This window comes from Eupeodes corollae, chromosome 1, assembly GCF_945859685.1.
Source record: "Eupeodes corollae chromosome 1, idEupCoro1.1, whole genome shotgun sequence".
Taxonomy (NCBI): Eukaryota; Metazoa; Arthropoda; class Insecta; order Diptera; family Syrphidae; genus Eupeodes; species Eupeodes corollae.
The window spans coordinates 79239090-79258387 of NC_079147.1; the positions used below are offsets into that span (position 1 = coordinate 79239090).

A 19298-nucleotide genomic window follows, 5' to 3' on the forward strand; every position below is an offset into this window, starting at 1 on the left:
TGTGTCTGTTCAAAAAGAAATTTGAAAGAAATTGCACACACAATTTCATAAAAAAAATCAAATTTCCGGATTTCCCCAAATTTTCTGTTTTTCTTCTGACGGTTACGAACAATTGATAAAAATTCATATATGTATGCACTGTTATTTAATTATAATGCCCTTCTGTTTTTTTTCGTGAAAGTTCTGTAGTTTTCTGACCACTTTGGAACAGCAACTGCACAAAACAGAAGGCCAATAGTTTCGATAATCCATTTTTCAAACCATCGAAAATTCAAGCTTTTGAATGATACAAAAATAGAACACAGATTAAATTGAATTTTAAATTGAATATTTTAAAATACTTTAGAGTCATTAAATAAAGTTCCTAAGTAACGTTGATGGCTTTATGTGTATTAACAACTCAATTACTCTACGTTTAACTATATGTAGTTCTTTGTGCTTCAAATTTTTAGCTAACAATATATTTATAGTAGGTACTTTATTTCCATAGCTCTATAATAGACATCGCCTCATCCTCATCTTCTTTATGCTCAAAACTCAACCAACTGAATGCTATTACACCTTGTTATCTACGCACAGTACCCCATTTACAAAATGCAACACTATTCATCCTTTTAACGAACATTATAGAACACCCAGAACCGGTGCCAGGACCAAGACCAATACCAAAACCAAGACCAGGAACTGATGAGGAACACCTTTCCTTACGTTTTCCTTTCAACTTTGTTAGAACCATATAATAATGTTGTAAGATGAACAAGAAACATTTGCGCTATTGTCAGAGAAAGGTGCAAAAGCCAGATACTTCCATCAGCAGTTTTTCTATATGTAAAGCAATGTCATTATTGTGGAATGCTTTTCCATTTTTCATATCTTTTATAGAAAACGAACAACGAACATTGTACTCAGTTCAGTACAACAACGACACACGCTATAGAACACGGATAGGGACACTTGCTTTCTCTCTGATGGTTTAAGGGAAGGAAATTGGGAAGTTAGGGATGTAATAGTATCTATGTATAGTGCTTGGCAGCCCTTTTGGCTAAGTGGCACAAGGACCCGAAGTGAAAATAAAATAAAAGGACACAAAAAAAGAAAGAAAAACATCAGAGATATTATTAACGCAAAATCAGGAAGAGATCTAAAGCGCATTTTGTTTTGTTTTTTAGGAAGTGAGATAGGCAGAGGGCGCCACTGATATTAGAAAGAAAAAGTTCTGTCAAATAATTGTGTTCTTGCTTCGTCGTCGTGCACTTCGCAGAACTTTCACATGCTTCGTGTCTCTTGCCACAAGTTGTTAAAATATAGTCTTAGGGCCCGTTTTAGCCATCATTGGTTTTGATCATTGAAACTTATCATTGGAATTTTTGTTATCAAGTTGGTTGTAGCTTTTATCGAAAATTTCTATCATTGGACACAAAATTCATGATTGGAATTAAGCATTTGAGAATAGAGTTGGTCATTGAAAGGAAAAATGACAGGTGGAAATGGAAATGCAAAGAAAAGAAAATTGAAAACTTTCAGTGGAACGATTTTCTTCTGAATTATGAAATAAAAAATGAGCTGTTCATTCAAAACGATTTCATCAATGAAACATTAAAAATTAACTTAAAAGTTAAAGAAATGTTCTGAATTGAAAACAATAATTGTTTTCTTAAAATAAATCTACAACTCTCGACTCTCTTAATCACTTTTAAGTCTTGAAACAAATTGTTCAATGATGAAATACTAATGATAGATATACTAATTCGCTCCTATAAGCATGAGACAGACATACATTTTCTTATAACTATCCTAAAGCTAAATACAAATTCTGAAAAACTGGCATATTATCAAAAAATAAGAAATAATTTACTCGACATATGCCAGTCCTTAACCTATACCTATGTAAGCATGCCAAAACACTACGATTCAAACAACTTTAAATATCGTTTTCTGTTTGCATCCACCAACACAGGTTCTCCTGTTTCAGTCTATCTCTCCGGTCCCTATCGGACGTAGGGGAAGGCGGGGCATAACGGGCACCCGGGGCATAATGGGTCCTGTTTGTATTTCCATATCGAATAAAGTGGCAGCTTTGAAACGCAATCTACCTGCTCAGACATATCGCTCGCTATTGGGGGAAAACCCTTTTTTGATTTGAGATCGCAGTTGCTTTGTGTTTTGAGCAAAATAAGATTTTACATAGTATTTATGTTATTTAAAGGCATTTAAAAGTGTATTTTTCTGAAAACTGGGCAAGTGAATTTTTGATTCCATTTATTTTTTATCAAGGTAAGTGAATATAGTTTATATATATCAGTTTGTTTTTCCATTTATGCTACGTTTGTAACTTATTTTTGCAATGTGTCTATAAAAAGTGTTTTGGGGCAGAATGGGCCCTTCCCGTTTACTTGCATGAAAAGCCATTTTGCTCCTTTGTTTTGAACTACGATCCTATCAGCATTTTTCTTATTTTAGATGGTTCGGAACTATGTGAGGAAGACCCAGCGACAAGAATGGAGCAAAGACAGGATGCTCCGAGCTGTTCAAGATGTAAGGTCAAAAAAAAATGAGCTGTAAAGCTGCTGCTCGAAATTACGAAATTCCTCGAAGCACCTTACAAAGATTTGTAAAAAAAGCTGATCAGAACCCCGACCTTCCACTAGTGATTGCAAAAGTGGGAAACTTTAAGCCCGTTTTTTCAGCAGCTCAAGAAAAAGAGCTGGCCGAATATCTTAAAGACATGGAAGGCCGCTTATTTGGCTTCTCGATGAAAGAATTTCGTGAATTAGCGTATGAGCTAGCGGAAAAAAATGGGTTGGCCAATAACTTTGATGCCGAAGCACGAATCGCCGGAGAAGACTGGGCAAACAATTTTTTGAAACGTAATGCAACAATTTCATTAAGAAAGCCAGAAGCAACATCTGCGGCTCGGGCTATGGGGTTTAACCGAGTAGCTGTGGCAAATTTATATAATTTGCTGGAGGAGTGTATTGAAAAATATGGATTTTCCTCAAGCAGGATATTCAACGTAGACGAAACTGGGATCACTACCGTTGCAAAGAGTTTAGGAAAAATTCTAGCAACTAGAGGGAGGAAGCAAGTAGGATCGTTATCTTCCTCAGAGCGAGGACAACTACTAACCGTGGAAATTTGTATGAGCGCTGATGGTTCGTATATGCCGCCATTTATGGGGCGAGTGCAACAAAAATGGATGGATAACTAAGGATCTGTTTTTGAAGTGGTTCAAAAGATTTATAGAATGGTCACGCGCAACCAAAGAACAACCAGTTTTGTTACTTTTAGACGGGCATGCAAGCCATGTTAAGAGCATTGAAGTCATAGATGTTGCAAGAGCAAGTGGTGTTGTCATTCTCTGCTTTCCACCACACTGCACACATCGAATGCAACCCTTAGATGTAACGTTTATGAAGCCTCTGAGCTTATATTATGGAGATGAAGTAAAGAAATGGCTCAGACAAAACCCTGGAACAACTGTTACACACTACCAAGTAGGACAACTGTTCGGAAAAGCCTATTTAAGAGCTGCTACAATGACAGTTGCGATAAACGGCTTTCGGAAGACCGGCACATGGCCGGTAAACCCAAATATATTCGAAGACCATGACTTCTTGCCTTGCAAAACCACGGATATGTTATATGAAGAGCAACCTACTTTTGACCTAAATTTGCAAGCTTCTGAAGTGCAACAAACAGGCTTATCAACCACTGATCCACTTATGTTAACAGAAGCTTCATTTACAAGAGCGGTAGACGCATCAATGCTGTCCCATCCACTTACGTTATCTACAACCCCTGTTTCGACAATGAATGATCAATCCACGACACCAATTTCTTACCAGAAATCCGAAATGCCAATAAATGCATTGATACAATCTACAAACCATGTTTTAGCAATTGACGATGCGCCAACGCCCTCAACTTCTTTCCATAATTGTTCACCATCTCAGATTGTAGCAGTTCCCAAAGCACCACAAAAAAAGAGAGCTTCTAAGCGTCGGGGAAAAACTGCAATTATTACAAGCTCTCCTTACAAAGAGCAGCTGGAGGCTGAAATCACCAAGTCCAAGCCTCCCACAATGAAGAAAAAGAAAATCATCGCAAAGGTTAAAAAAACAAAAAGGCAGAAACTTCAGACAGCGAAGAAGACGAGGAGTGCTTGTATTGTGGGTATTTATACTCCCAGTCTATCGAAGGATGGGTTTCCTGTAGAGCTTGCGGCAAGTGGGCTCATTGTTCATGTGCTGGAGAGGATGATGTTCATGATGAATCCAACCACATATGCTCACGTTGCAATCCAATTTAGCTCCATGCCCATCATGCCCCGCCTATGCCCATTGTGCCCCAGCAGCGGGGCACAATGGGCAAATTGAATGATGTTTTAAATTGCAAAAAAAAATATTTAATCATTTATTTTTAACAAACTGTCTAATTTATATTTATTCCTTAATAAACCTTCTTTTAAATAAAAATTGTTCAGATATTCCTAACACATTTTTGAAATTTTTATTAAAAATAATCCTTAAAGGGCCCATTATGCCCCGGCTTCCCCTAGTCCTACTGAACGGAAGGCACTCAACTCCGTTCAGTGCGAAGACGTCATGACTGTTAATTAGTCGCCCATCTATAGTTTTACGGCTTACGTGGTAGATTAGCGGAACCGCCTCTCTATCCTGTATCAGCTCTGGATTGTATTAATAGAGGAAAGTATTGGGCAGGATAAAGCCCTTTAACCGCGAATTTTCGTAGTATCCGTTATTTGAGTAATAAACCCCAATCGAATTAAGGACGACGAACTTCAGATATGCACGTGGAATGTTAGGTCCCTTAACAGACCACGTGCGGCCGAAGAATTAGCGGAGGCCCTAGACCGGTATAAAGCAGACATCATCGCCATCCAGGACATACGATGGGATGGGCCGGGCAAAAAGAGGATGAAAAACTGCGATATTTACTATGGTGACTGCTACCACGAAAACCAACAGCGCTTATTTAAATGCGGCTTCGTCATTGGAGCCAGACTTAGGCAAGATGTCTTGAGCTATAGGTGCATCAATGAGCGTTTCATGACCATACGCATCAAGGCTAAGCTATGCAACATTAGCCTGATATGCGCGCACGCCCCCATAAAAGAGAAAGACGACAAAACCGAAAGATATGTTCTTCGAGCTCCTAGAAAAAACATATGAGCAGTGTCCTAGCTACGATAATAAAATAGTCCTGGGCGATTTTAATGCCAAGCTAGGAAGAAAACATCTTTGGTGGAATAATTGGGAAGAACAGCCTGCAGGGCAACACTTCCGATAACGGATTCAGGCTCATAGATTTTGTTGCGGGGTGAAACGTCATGGTAGCCAGTACGCGTTTCCCACACCTCAACTTCCACAAAGGAACTTGGACTTCTCCAGATCAATCTACCGTCAACCAGATTGACCGTATTGTGATCGACGCCAGACACGCATGGATGTCTAAACTTTCCGAGGAGCTAACATCGACTCGGACCACTTCCTTGTTGTTGCCAATGTAGCACTTCGGGTTTCTAGACCCAAGGCAAAACAGGGAGATGCTGGTAGAAGGTACAACGTCGAACGGCTACAATCGCCAAAGATCGCGAAATCTTTTTCCGACCGAGTTACAAGTAACCTCGCTCGAAGTTCTCTGCCGCCAACCCAATGTATCGAAAACCAGTGGCAACATTGCCAAGATGCAATCGTAGAAGCCGCCTCTGATGTGCTGGGTTTCAAACAGCCACCAACAAGGAACCCCTGGTTTGATGAGGAATGTCGAAGTAAAGATTGCCATATCTAAGCTGAAGTCTAATAAAGCCGCTGCAGCGGATAGCTTGAATGACGAGCTCTTTAAAGCAGCTGGGGATAAGTTGGTTAGAAGCATGCACCAACTTATCTGTAAGATATGGTCGGAAGAAAGCATGCCCGATGAATGGAACCTCAGTATTGTTTGCCCGATCCTTAAAAAACGAGACGCTCTAAACTGCACCAACTATAGAGGAATCAGTCTACTTAACATCGCCTATAAAATCTTCTCTGCCGTAATATGTCAACGTCGAGAATGTATAGAGCCATGTCTAGTTTTGGCATCCTTGCCAAACTAGTCCGTTTGTGCAGGATGACCATGGAAAATTCACGCTGCTCCATAAAGGTTGGAAACAACTTAACAGAACCTTTCGATGTCAAAAAAGGTTTTAGACAACGTGATGCGCTGTCATGTGATTTTCACTATATTTCAAAGGTCTGTCCAAGTCGAAATACAAATACTGATTTAATCAGATGCCAAGGTACATAATAACACTTCTACTCGCCTCGCCAGTGGCTGTCAATTTGGTCTTACGATCACTAGATTCTTCCTGAGTTAGGCTGCCTATCAGATCGCCGCTGGCGTTAATGATGAACAAGATCGGCGAGTTAACCGCTCTCTGTCTTCGCATGAACAAATTAACCCGACGTTATATTATTTCAGATTTGGCATACAAATTTAAATTGAAGTAATGTAGACTTAATCGGAGTGTGTAATACCCAAAGTGTTTTCCAATAAGCAATTTCATTTTGAATAACTCATTATTTGGGCAGCTGTCTCTTTTGAAGCTATCATCTTTTGAAATTTGACAAATAAAAACTAAGCTATTACTTACAACACGCATTGCAGTCGTTTAAATTACCACACAAATGGATAACAACTGAGTAGCTTCTTCTTCGATCCTTGAAATCAGACATTCCAAAAACGAAATTATCTGAATTCTTTCAAAGTTTAGTTAACACAGGAACTCCAGCCTGTCAATAACCAGAACTGTCGTTTTTTCGCTCACTAGGTCCTTAAATGGATGAAAAGAATCAGTATTTGTATTGAAAAATCATCCTTAGTATCAAAATAGGTGGCTACGTTAATAAGCAGAAATGTAGTTTTTGAAGCTCGAAAATGTAAAGATGATTGTTGAAAAGATTCTCCATCTAAAACTTGTCACTTTTTGGTGCTATTTTTAATCTGGGGAGTGATTAGACTAAACTTATTTGAAAATGAGACTGGTAGAACTGTTACGGTGAGTTCTTGTGGTCGATTTGCCAGTTGGAAAATATTGATGTAGACGCCGCAAGACTAAGGTACGTATTACAGAAACAATTACATTTTCTGACAGTGTTATATTCCGAAGAGATGATAACAATTAGTTCCTGAAATCTTATGTTTCAAAATCTTTAGAATTTTATAAAAAGGGCTAAATAAAATATACAAAACAAATAAATTATATGGCGCAACAGCCCATTGAAAACTTGGGACTAGTAACTCATATAACTCTCAACAAATAATGTTGTCGGAAATGGAGGATACCTACAGTTTTAGGCTGAAAATGAACGCCTAATTTAAGAAAGCACTTTTCATGATAAGAATTACTCTTAAAGGCAGTACCCGTGAAACAAAAAACTTTAGATGGCATAGGCAGATATTGAACCAAACACCACTGGCATGCCAGTCCTTCGACAATAAAATAAAAGGTATGTGCTTATACTCTACAATCTATTAAAGATGGAATTTGTGAAGTCATTGAGGACAGCGGCAAAGATGAATTGGTTATTGTCATACTTTATTTCTAACAAGGAAATGTACCTTCTTTAATTCTTTAATGGGCAGTTGCAGTTTAAAATCCAGCCCTTCATGCTCTATTAGGCTTAAGTTTCAGTAAAAACTGAAGTTCATACTTTGAAAAGGACAACAAATAAAGCAACTTCAGGTTGGCCCCTGCTATGAACGCTGTGCCGAAGTGTTACTTCCAATAGAGGTACAGCCCTGAGTAATATTGGCAAAAAGGAAAGACGACCATTAAACGAGGTGACGCTTATAATGTTACGCTGTCTTCCTTTTGGCAGTGACATCTTAACCCATCGTTGCTGTTGCTTTTGCCATCGCTATGTGTCGCTTCCAATCCCGCTCAAAGTATAGTGACATAAAATGTATGTTTAAGAGAGGAACGAGGCAACTCTACCCCCACCTTCCACACTTTCTAGATGGATTTATATACCTACTGTTCTACTTTGAATGGGTCACCCAGCTGAAAACAGAGAGCAAGGACTCAATTTATGCTACGTTGTAAGAGACGTCATCTTGACACGTTGTTAAAGGTTATTGTTCCTACCCGTTCTAGAAGTTGTAATCATTCTCAATGGACGCTGATGACACGACGAGGAAGACGACGATAACGACAACGCACGGATGGCGTTATTGTCTTCGCTTCTTCAGTTTCTGGTTCCAGCAATGGACAGAATTTAAGCTCCTCCATCATCTACAAATAAAAATGTTTGAGATGTCATGTTTTTCAAGGTGAACACAAAACTGTTTTAGTATGCAACTTTTGTAACATATTTTTATTCCTAGAAACCTCGTGTTGGGTGTAACTGACTTTGGCTAGCTAGCTGCCTCTGCGTCCTTTATCATCGATAACCTCTTTTCTTGCTGCCACCTCACACACTTTGCTTAAAGGACAAATTGTCTGGAGAAATTTTATTATTGTAAAAAGAGAAAATCATAAATAATATAAAAAAAAGAGACCAAGAAGGATCTTTTCTTTGCTTTCTCTGCGAGTGGTTCTGAAATGGAGGACCTAGAAGCAAAAAAGAAAAAAACCAACATATAGTTAGTGCATGAACCGTTGACAAAATTGCTCGCAATTTCAAAAGTAAATGGAAAATGGAAAATCAAAATTGATATCAATTTGCCAGGTTATATAGCTGTGAAATATATTTTCTGCTGCCATTTCAAATAAAATAAGACCATTTATGAAAGTTTATGTACTTTTTGGTGTATATTCCAATATGTGGACTTGAAGCATCAACTTCTGAAATATCTAACGTATTGTAAAATTTTGCAATTTAGTTTTTTTTGTTTTTGTGGAAAAAGTATAAAACTTGGAAGTTTTCTATGTTACATCTATGATTAGAAAGACCTTTTATACCTTATTTACCTACTAAAGGTTAGGTTCCTTTGCTTCTATTCTTCTTATTGGTTTTGAGAATTGAAAATGGTCGCATTGATATGGTTTATTATCTATTGGAAATTGGACATTTTGTTTGGAATTTTTAAATTTCAGAAATGTGTTACTAATAAAAACTCAAAGAAACGACGAGTTGTGAATTTATTGTTTCTGATCCAGTATAAATAAAATTGGACTTGAAACCTTTTACGACTGAGTTGAAAGTTTTAAATTGGCAAAGATGTTTCAAAAAGGTCATAATGGGTGCTCTAAAGTTTACACATGGACTTAGTTGTCTGCTTAAGTAAGGTGTTAATATACGGTACAATAAGGTGTGTACATGGCAGAACCAAAACCTATGTACCATATCTATGATACTGACAGCTTTTCCTACTGAAGGCATTGACAGAATACTGACTGTAGAACTGAATTCCTTTAAGCTTCAACTACGTCGGGAAATATTGAAACAATATTTCGCAAGGTGAAACAGCGAATTTTATGGAAAGAAGTATTTTACGAGAAGCTACCACTAAGTTCGCTGTACAAGTGCAAAAATAGAGTTGGTCCCTGAAGTGGTACGGTGCGCACAGACGGAATCTTGGGAATGGACATTTGAGTGGATATGGCTCTAAAAATACAATATTTCATGTCTCGATATTTACATTTTGAACAGTTTTAGATGATTAAGTTGTTTAGAATAATCATTTGATACAGTTTCTCTTAATTTTTCAATACATTTATTTGCTCATATGTATTTTGGGATACCACTTATTTGCTTGGTAGCGATTATATTTGAGAAATGTAAATAAAATAAAATCAGTGAAAAATTTACTAAGTTCAGGCTAATATTACCAAACTGTTAAATACTGTTATTTCAAAATCCAATTTTGTTAACGAGATTTTTAGTTGAAAACCAATTTTTACACATTTTGGAAGCATTTCTTAAAAGATTTTATTCTTTATATAAACAAATACAAATTGGATGAATGAAATTAATTTGAGAGATATCGAGAACCGGACATCAATTTTTACTCAATTTGCGTACTATTTTTTCTCAATTTTATTTTCTCATGAGATAAAATAAGTTTGAAGCCAATATTGTTTATTTTTGAAAAGATATTTGAGGTTTAGTTTTGTTTTTTTGTTTAGGTTTTTTTTTGGTTCGATTTTTCTCAAAATTTTACCGAATGTTTACAACAATATTTAAAAAAAAAATAAATTAGATTAAAGCCAATATCTCAAAGTTTCGAAAAGTTATTTAAGTGGAAAATCAATATTTACCAACTTTTGTTAATTTTTTTTTAGGTTTTTAATTTTTTGTAAAAAACTGTGAATTTTACCAAATGTTAAAAACGTTAGTCTTTGTTGCACAAAATTGTTTTGGAGATAAAATAATTTTTTTGTTCGTAAAATTTTCGAGTTACCAAATGTTTTTTTTTTTTTCAGTTGTTTTGATTTATAAAAAAATTCGTTAATTTGGCTTTTTCCAAAAATGTTTTTGTATGGTATCACGTTACAATATATAATATAAAATTTAATTCTCTAGCATTGGTTCGTGAGGTATTTAGGGTTAACCAAAATGTTCACCTTTTTTTGAAATTGCTGTGGTAAAAAACCACAAACTCAATGTTCTTGAGAGCCCTTTCTGCATTATTATCTGTATAACAAAATGTATTTGAAGTCGATATCTCTTCTGGTTCTTGAGCTATTGACGACGAAAAAAACGTCCCAAACGTACGGACCGGACGTGCGAACGTACGTTCTCACACACGCATAGACATCTTTCTAAAAATCTTTTTCTTCGACTCTAGGGACCTTGAAAAGTCGAGAAATGTTAACTTTTTCAATTTGACAAGCTTGAAAATAAACATTTTTTAAATTGCCAATTGAAGTTAGTTTATTATCGTTCCGCTTTTTCGATTGCGAATTTTTAAATAAGAACCTTAATTCTTCAATTTAAATAAACTTAAAATGAACTTAGCTTTAATTAATTAAAATTAAAAAGGAAAAAATGGAGGTTAATAAACAAAATTGTCGTATTTTAGCTTCAGAGAATCCTCAAGTAATTGAAGAGAGGCCATTTCATCCACAAAAAGTCACTCCTTGGTGCACTCTTTGTTCCGGAGGTGTGATTGGACCTTGTTTCTTCGAAAACGACGATTGAGCAACTGTCACTGTCAATTCGGAGGGCTCTGGTCATAGGATAACCGAACATTTTTGCCTGCTGTTGCAGAATATGTTTCAACAAGACGGTGACACATGCCACACAACTCGAGCGAATATGGATTTACTTAAAGAGACATTTCCTGGATATCTTAAAACCATCTTTTCCAGTTAACAACACTTGCAATTGTAATATTTTATCAAACTTAAAAGAAGATAGAATGCAAGTAAATAGCTTCTGTTTCCAAGCTATAACGTCCGCAGAGGTTTTTAAAATGATAAGTAGCCTGAAAAATACAAATTCTTACATCAATGATGGTATTTCTGGAAAATATTTAAAAGGAATTGCAAAGCTTTTTGAAAAATTAATAAAAGTGCGAATGCTTTCATTTTTTGAAAAAAATTGCCATTTTTCATCTTACCCGTTTGGATTTAGATCCGGTAAATCCACTGAAGATGCTATTCTAAAAGTATGCTGTAACTTATACAATGGTGTTGAACAAAATCAATCAAATATGGCACTTTTCATTGATATAGTCCAATTTTATAATGCGGAGTTTAATGGTTCCACTTATGAGTGGTTTAAATCTTATTTGGTAGGCAGAAAGCAAAAGGTTCGTGTAAATGGAGTTTTTAGTACATCGGTTCTTATAAAGAATGGAGTTCCACAGGGATCTGTTCTTGGGCCATTATTATTTCTTATTTATATAAACTCCCTATTTCAACAAAGATTTAACGGCTTTTGCTGATGATATCGCTTTCACTCGTACGGAAAAAACACCTTTCGAATGTAAGAGTATAGTTAGGATGAATGAGTATCTTCAAATGCTCATTGTCTGGTTTGCAGCTCAAAAACTAATAATGAGTGAAAAAACTAAAATGATGCATTTTGAGACAACCGGATACACTTTTGATGACTACGAAGTTTCCTATCATTCATACAATTGTACAAAATTTAGTTTACCGCTACATATTTGTGGAAGAGACAATTTCAAAGGTTCTAATCTTTGCTCGAAATCGACAAAAAACTGAACTGGAAGTGTCATATTGAAACAGTTAGAACCTACTTGACTTTAGTAACTCGAAAGATGTATCTTTTTAAACCTTACTGTTCACGTTGTGATTTGTCAATGATTTATTACGGACTTGTTAACTCAAAACTGCAATACGGTTTAGTTAATTGGGGAGGCGTTTACATGAACACTTTTGAGTCCCTCTTGGTTGCTCAAAAACATATCGTACGAATCATATGCGGTAGAAATCGATTCACACATAGCTGGCCTCTTTTTTGTGAACTGCGCATTCTGCCTCTTAGAAATCTTTATGTTTTCAAAGTTTTGAGAGAATTCTTTATAAAAAGTGGCAATGTTCCATCTAGAAATTCGTCCGTATTTAACTTACGAGTAAATAATTTAGCACTCTTCAATGTTCCGTTTGCACGTAGATCAATTTTCACAAATTTTTATCTAACCACCTCCGCCAAACTGTTCAATAAGCTTCCCTTATCTATCAGAATTAATAGTAATTTAACCTAATAAGATACAATTTTATAAATACACACACAACTAAGATTCTTCTCGGTTCCTACAAAATACTAAATTATAAAAAAATAATAAATTATTTTTCAACACAACGCCAGAAAACGTACACGATTTCGCTAAGGAGTAGTTGAGGCTCTATGTTTTTCTTGGGATTATCCATGAACTTTATAGATTTTAGGACCAAAGTAAGTATATAAATTATAGTTTAGAACGCTGGACAAACGGAATCGCCGTGCAATCTTTGTCTACTTCTCTTTAACACCGTACTGTCAAGTTTTATTATATTCTAGAGTTTAAGACTTATACTTCGCACGAATCGTCGACTAATTTTGTTTTTAATTTTGCAAGTTGCTAATTAGATTTATCAAAATGAAGGCTTCGGAAAGAGAAAAAAAGAATTTGGATCGTGCAACGGTGTCATGCTTTTCCGTCCTTCATTTCTGTCCAAAGTCAGAAAAGATGGACAGCTATATGAGGCTGGTGATCATGTTTGCAGAATCTGGAAGCATCGCACGAAGACTGTACAATCGAGATCCCAATGGCTGTAGCTTCGGTTATAGAGATGGTCATTACTGCGGATACTTCAAGATGACTTAAACTTGTTTCCGTATGAAGTCCAAATTACAAGAAAGTTAAACCCTCGGGATTTTCCTGTTCGCCAGGAATTCTTACTAAAAAATGATTGCAATGACCGAAGAAGACAACACATTGATTAATTGTTTCTTCATGAGACCCATTTTGACCTAAACGGCGATGAAAACAAGCAAAATTTTCCTGTTTGGAATTAATGAAATCCAGAAATGGTCCCTGGCACCATTTTTTATAACCCATGTGTAATTTTCAAATGATTTTTCAAATCTAACACATGTAATGATTTTTAACTATTCTCGCTTTGAAGGCAGGAAATAAGACTTTTCTCAACAAACATATAGCCGACCATAAACCTATATAAGTTATGAAGTTTCTAAAACTCCATTTTAAACAATCCGGATATCATTGTCATAATATTTTATTAAATTTGAAAGTAGATATGTACATAAAATACCGCAACCACAATAAGTTAAAAGGGATAACAAAAGAGGCACTACCGAGAGTAAATTAATTCCTTTCAAAAGGATTTAATTTCCATAAAACACACACCCATTTGAATGGGCCATCCGAATTTAAATCCGAAAACGAAAACGAAAACCAAATGGAAGAGAAACTCTGTTTATCTAGTGCGACTGTTTTTCAAAAGGCGACAGCTGACAAAAACATTTATATGCTATCTGTCCAAATGAATGTTTCAAAAGATGCGTTTCTCAAAATCTGTATCCTTATACAAAATACAAGGTTTAAGTGATGAGATTTTTAATTAATTTCCCTTGCATGATGATGACTATATCTTCTCGTACTTTTGTTTTGCACAAAAGGACTTTTCTTATGCTATAGTTAGAGTGAATGAATTTAATTTCCTCATCATGGGTTTCTGTTTATAAAACGTTAAAAGTACGAGTAGATGTACACGTACATATGTTATTGAAAAGCGTATACGTTTAGGTACCTATGATTGGTATAAACTGATACAATAAGCTCAAAGGTATTTCCACTTTTTCAAACTTTTCTTTAAGTTTTTATTTTTCCTTGGACATGAAAAAGTTATTCAAGGCAAAAACAAAGGAAAGAAACTTTCTGACTCGAGAGACTTTGTTCTCTTTTAAAAGAAACTATTTTATAGAGGAGGCTATTGCAAAAGGTACCAAGAAATAAAGGTGGGGCTTCAGCGACTGCAGGCGGCGGAATGGACGTTTTCAAGGAAAAGATATTTCAAAAAGGCAAGAAAAAGTTCGCCCAAATCAACGTAAGGCGAGAACATTTTAATAACTTTTATTTGTTACTCTGGAAGGTATAAGGAAGGTAAAAGAAATATTATTTTTTATTTCGAATTCACATTTTAAGTAGCTGTTGTCAGAAAGTTGCATTTAGAAAAAGATGAAATATTGAAAATAAGGAAGAATTTTAAAAAAGTAGGGAGGTGTACTGAATTCCTTACCTACCTCTATATCAACGATATTTACGGTGACCAATTTTCGTAGAATATTGAAGTTACTCCAAATAATTTTGGGATACAAAACAAATTCACTTTTGTTCTCTTTTGATGCCATGCAAAGTTGTATAGTAATTTTGTGCGACTTAAACAACTCTCAGCTACAACGAGAATGTGTCAGCTAACGTTAGGTTAGGTTATAGTGGCTGTCCAAGATAGAAACGGACACACTTAGGCCAGTTAAATGGCCCATTGTGATACCACATGAATCTTGAGGCTTCCTCCTAAAGCTCAATGGAACCAGTTAGAGTCCCTTACGAAACGTGAGAGGCTGATTATACTGATATGATTAAGATCGTTTAGATCGTTAAAGAAGAATTCTCCTAGGTAATTCTTGCGTTTTCGAGCTAGAGCAGGGCATGTGCAGAGAAGATGAAGAACCGTTTCTTCCTCTTCCTCGTCCATACAGCTTCTGCAAAAGTCATTTGAGAATACGCCTAGTCTCGTGGCGTGCTTTCCTATTAGACAGTGTCCGGTTATGACACCTATTATCGAGCTTATATGCGATCTGTTTTGAGACTTGAGAGAGCAAGCACCTTGAACGTTTTAAATCCAGTGTTGGCCAGATGTTTTTTGTGGCTTGACACGTGTTGATATTGGTCCACCTGGTGCCTGCCCTCCTCGCAGCGTCTTGCATTAGTAGCAGTTTACAAGTAGCGATTGGTATGCCAGTACTTGCGAAACGTGGTAGGATGGGCTGTACTGTACCGTTCTTGGCGAGTTCAGCTGCCTTACAGTTACCTGGAATGTCTCTATGGCCCGGCACCCAGCATAGGTGAATATTAAACTGCTGCGCCATCTCCATTAGAGATGCTCGGCAGTTATGGACTGTTATAGAGTTTGTAGAGACAGAGTCCAGAGATTTGATAGCGGCCTGGCTGTCGGAGAAAATACGGATATCAGATGTTGATATCACGTTTTCTTTGAGACAAGACAAGACTTCCTTAATCGCCAAAAGTTCCGCCTGGAACACTCTACAATGATTGGGAAGGCGGAATGAGAGACTTAATTTCAGTCGTTCAGAGTACACACCACCACCAACCCCTTCTTTGATTTTTGAGCCATCTGTGTAAAAGTGGATTGACTCATCCTCTAAGAATGTCCTATCCTCCCAAAAAGTTCTGGTAGGTATAGAAATCTGGAAATTCCTGTCGAATTGTAGTTGGGGGATGGTGTAGTCTGTGTGCTTTGGAATTGATTCTAAGTACCTTAGAATTACGGAGTGGCCAATGTTGTTGTTAGTCCACTGTGACGAAGCATTGAGGCGAATAGCCGAGCTTGCAGCTATTTGTTTACTAAATATGTCAATCGGTGTAAGGTAGAGCAAGGTGTCCAGTGCTGCAGACGGGGTCGTGCGAAGCGATCCGCTTATACATAGGCAGGCTGAACGTTGGACTTTATTTAACTTGTCCCTGTTTATACCTTTCTCTAAAGCAGTCCACCATACTGCCACACCGTACGTTAAAATCGATCTGATTACCGATGTGTATACACGGTTGCCACTTGAAAAAAAATTACATGACCAAAGCTGAAAATAAAAATGACCAATCGTACCAAAAAATGACCAAAATAAATAAGTCTAGAATCGTTTTTTTTTTAACAGAACAATTAATTCATCACATTTATTTTTTCATATTGTATGTACATAAATACATATTACACAATACATATATCACATATTATTTTTAGTTATTAGTAGGAATTAAAAAACAAAAAAAACTAAACAATAAAAAACAGGTAGGTACAAAAATAATTCACGAGTATGTACCTCACAAACTTAACTTAATTAGATTAACTAAAATAAATAAATAATACGAAATAAATAGTTACTTCTAACATAATTTATAATTAAAATCACAATATGTTCACATTATGATAAGAGATTGCATATTTTCGCTAAATAAAACTTGTATGTAATTAATTAAAAATATGTTTTTGCAGACCAAACGCTGTTGTTATTTTTAACATCTTGAAGCTCTTTTGCCAGCATTATATTATTGATGGCATTAAAATTAAGCCTGTTTCTTAATTTGGTTTTTATCAAACTTAATTCAAAAAATTTTCTCTCAGCAGCAGCCGAGCTATGAGGAAGTGACATCAAGTTATAAACGAAATTACTTAAATTTTTAAAACAATATTCATTTAAACCATTTTTAAGACAACTGACCTTTTGCCAAAATTCTGATATGTCCATTATTTCCCTAAGATTATGATCATTAGAAAATCTTAGCATTTTCCACTCCATGACCAAATCTTCTGGATCACCCTGAACCAAGTAAGAAAAACTGTTCATTAAAGGAAATAGTGGCACATCAGAATCCGACAAAACACTTCTCGGAGTTATTATAGACAAGTTTTTTAAATCATTATTACTCAGATCAAATCTTAGTAGCAATTGTTTTAAAAGTTCTAAATAAAAATTCAAAGCGTTTGTTTTTATCTCATTCCTATCAAAATTTGAGAGGTTTGATTTTTTGATATAATCCTCGGCTTTGCTTCCCAGAAAAACATCTGTAATAGGTAAGTAATTCTGTCTATTTTCTAAATTAAATTCTGACCAACAGTTTATACTTTTAATGTAGTTGTTATTTACAAAATTACTTAAAATAAGTTTGACTGTTGTTTCTATTTGGCCATGTAGATATGGCAAGCGAACACTTTCCGATTGAAATTCTTTATTTAAATTGCTTATTATTTTTAAAATGTATGATAAAAAAAGAAAATAAACTTTCGTTTCAGATTTTCCCATTGAATAAGCTAAATCGTATGATTTTATTCCGCTAATTTCCAAATAGCACGAAAGAAAATATAATTGAAGTGCGTCCCATTGTTCCACCACTCGATTTATAACGTTTTCTAAGGAGAGCCATCTTGTCAACGAAATACCTAATATTTTGTGCGGTGGTACTGCACAATAGTCTTGAAATTCTTTAAAGTTATTGATACGATTAGCACTGTAAGCAAAAAATTTATAGATGTTACGACAAAGTTTTTCAACTTCATTGGGAATTTTTTTGCAGGCATAGGCAGAGCATAGATGCAACGAATGACAAGTGCATTTAAGAAAAAACATATTGGAGTTGCTCTTAAGCTTGGCTTGCAGACCATTCACCTCACCGGCCATAACACTTGCACCGTCAGTTGACAGTCCAATTAAATTTTCAAATGGAATATCATTTTCAGAAAAAAATGTCTTAATGCTGTTGTAAATGGTTTCAGCGTCACATTTTATAAGTTCAATCAAACCCAAAAATCTATCTTTAATAATTTTGGAATTCTTATCGACATACCTTACAACTAAAACTAAAGACTTTCTGGTTGAAATATCAGTCGTCTCGTCTGTTATTAAGGAAAATTTAGTAGTTTGCAGCTCTGAAACTATTTTCTGCTTCGCTTTTGTTCCTAGCGTCTCTGCAAGTTGAGTTGCTTTCGTTCGTCCGCACTTGATTGATTTTGCAATTTCCATATCGGGACAGCATTCTTTTAGCAGATTTGGTAAAAAATCCATTAATAAAAATGGGAGATTGTGAGTTATTAAAAAATGGACGAGCGTGAGCTCAGCCCAATAAACTTTTTTTTCAAAACTCGACTTGTCAGGCTGCAAGCACGAATCAATTTGTATTTGATTTCTTTTTTTTTCCATGTTTTTGATATGGCTTTCTTTTCTTTCATGTTGTTTTAAGTGACCTAAATGGTTGGTTAAAATTTTGTCACAAGCAGCACAAAAGCTTTTGTCAGCTTTATGGTTAAGCCAATTGAATTTTTGTAGCCATTCCTGTCTAAATTTTCTCTCCGCTTCGTGTTTTTTTTTGGTCCACATTTTGATCACTAAGAAATTATACATAGGTAATTGTAATTTCATGAAACCTTATAATAAAGTGAAAAATACCAATTGCTTGAAGATGACGGCTCATCTGCATTTGTGGAACTTTCTACTGCCGACTCAGTCCTTGGCTTTTTAATAACAAACCTAGATGTTATTTAAGTTTTACAGATATGACGAAATAATTATTATTTAAAATATTATTACTTACCTATCCATTACTTATTTGTTGGAAAAAAACGAGAAAGAGCTGCACACAAAGTACTTTACAGCTTACAGGTTTGTTTAGGTATGCGATTTTAAAATGTTGAGCCATCTGTCAATAAATTGTGAAATGAATGCATTCAGTGTGTGCATTCAATGATCGTGTTTCATGTATTTTTTATGGGGTGCATCAAATTGCGTTCTTCCTCGGAGCAATGCCTTCCGCGTCACATCACTTAAAAAATAAATGCACTATTAACACATTAATACAAGTTTTACGCTAAATTTAATGAATAAATTGCGATCGGAAGTGAACAAGACCGAAAATAATGCAATTCTGCACAGCGCTTTTATTTGTTTGACCATTCCAAATATGAAATTTGTAGGTTAAACTAACGGTACATTGCAAGTGACCATCATTAATGGTTGGTAGCAATGGAAATGTTTTACAGTCATGTCAAAGAAAATTCGTATTCGTATAATTTTCTCCAATTAAAAACG

General features: G+C 35.6%; 2 long non-coding RNA genes across 2 annotated transcripts; one reads left to right on the forward strand and one right to left on the reverse strand.

Moving 5' to 3' along the window:
• The first annotated feature begins 16758 nt into the window (after positions 1-16758).
• On the forward strand, positions 16759-18099 carry LOC129941117 (uncharacterized). Its single transcript, XR_008780817.1, has 3 exons — positions 16759-17290; positions 17510-17726; positions 17791-18099. It is a non-coding gene; the product is annotated as an uncharacterized LOC129941117 (long non-coding RNA).
• Positions 18100-18498: 399 nt separating this feature from the next.
• LOC129941118 (uncharacterized) lies at positions 18499-18966 on the reverse strand. Its single transcript, XR_008780818.1, has 3 exons — positions 18805-18966; positions 18660-18740; positions 18499-18598 (listed from the first exon to the last, which is right to left on the reverse strand). It is a non-coding gene; the product is annotated as an uncharacterized LOC129941118 (long non-coding RNA).
• Positions 18967-19298: the final 332 nt, after the last annotated feature.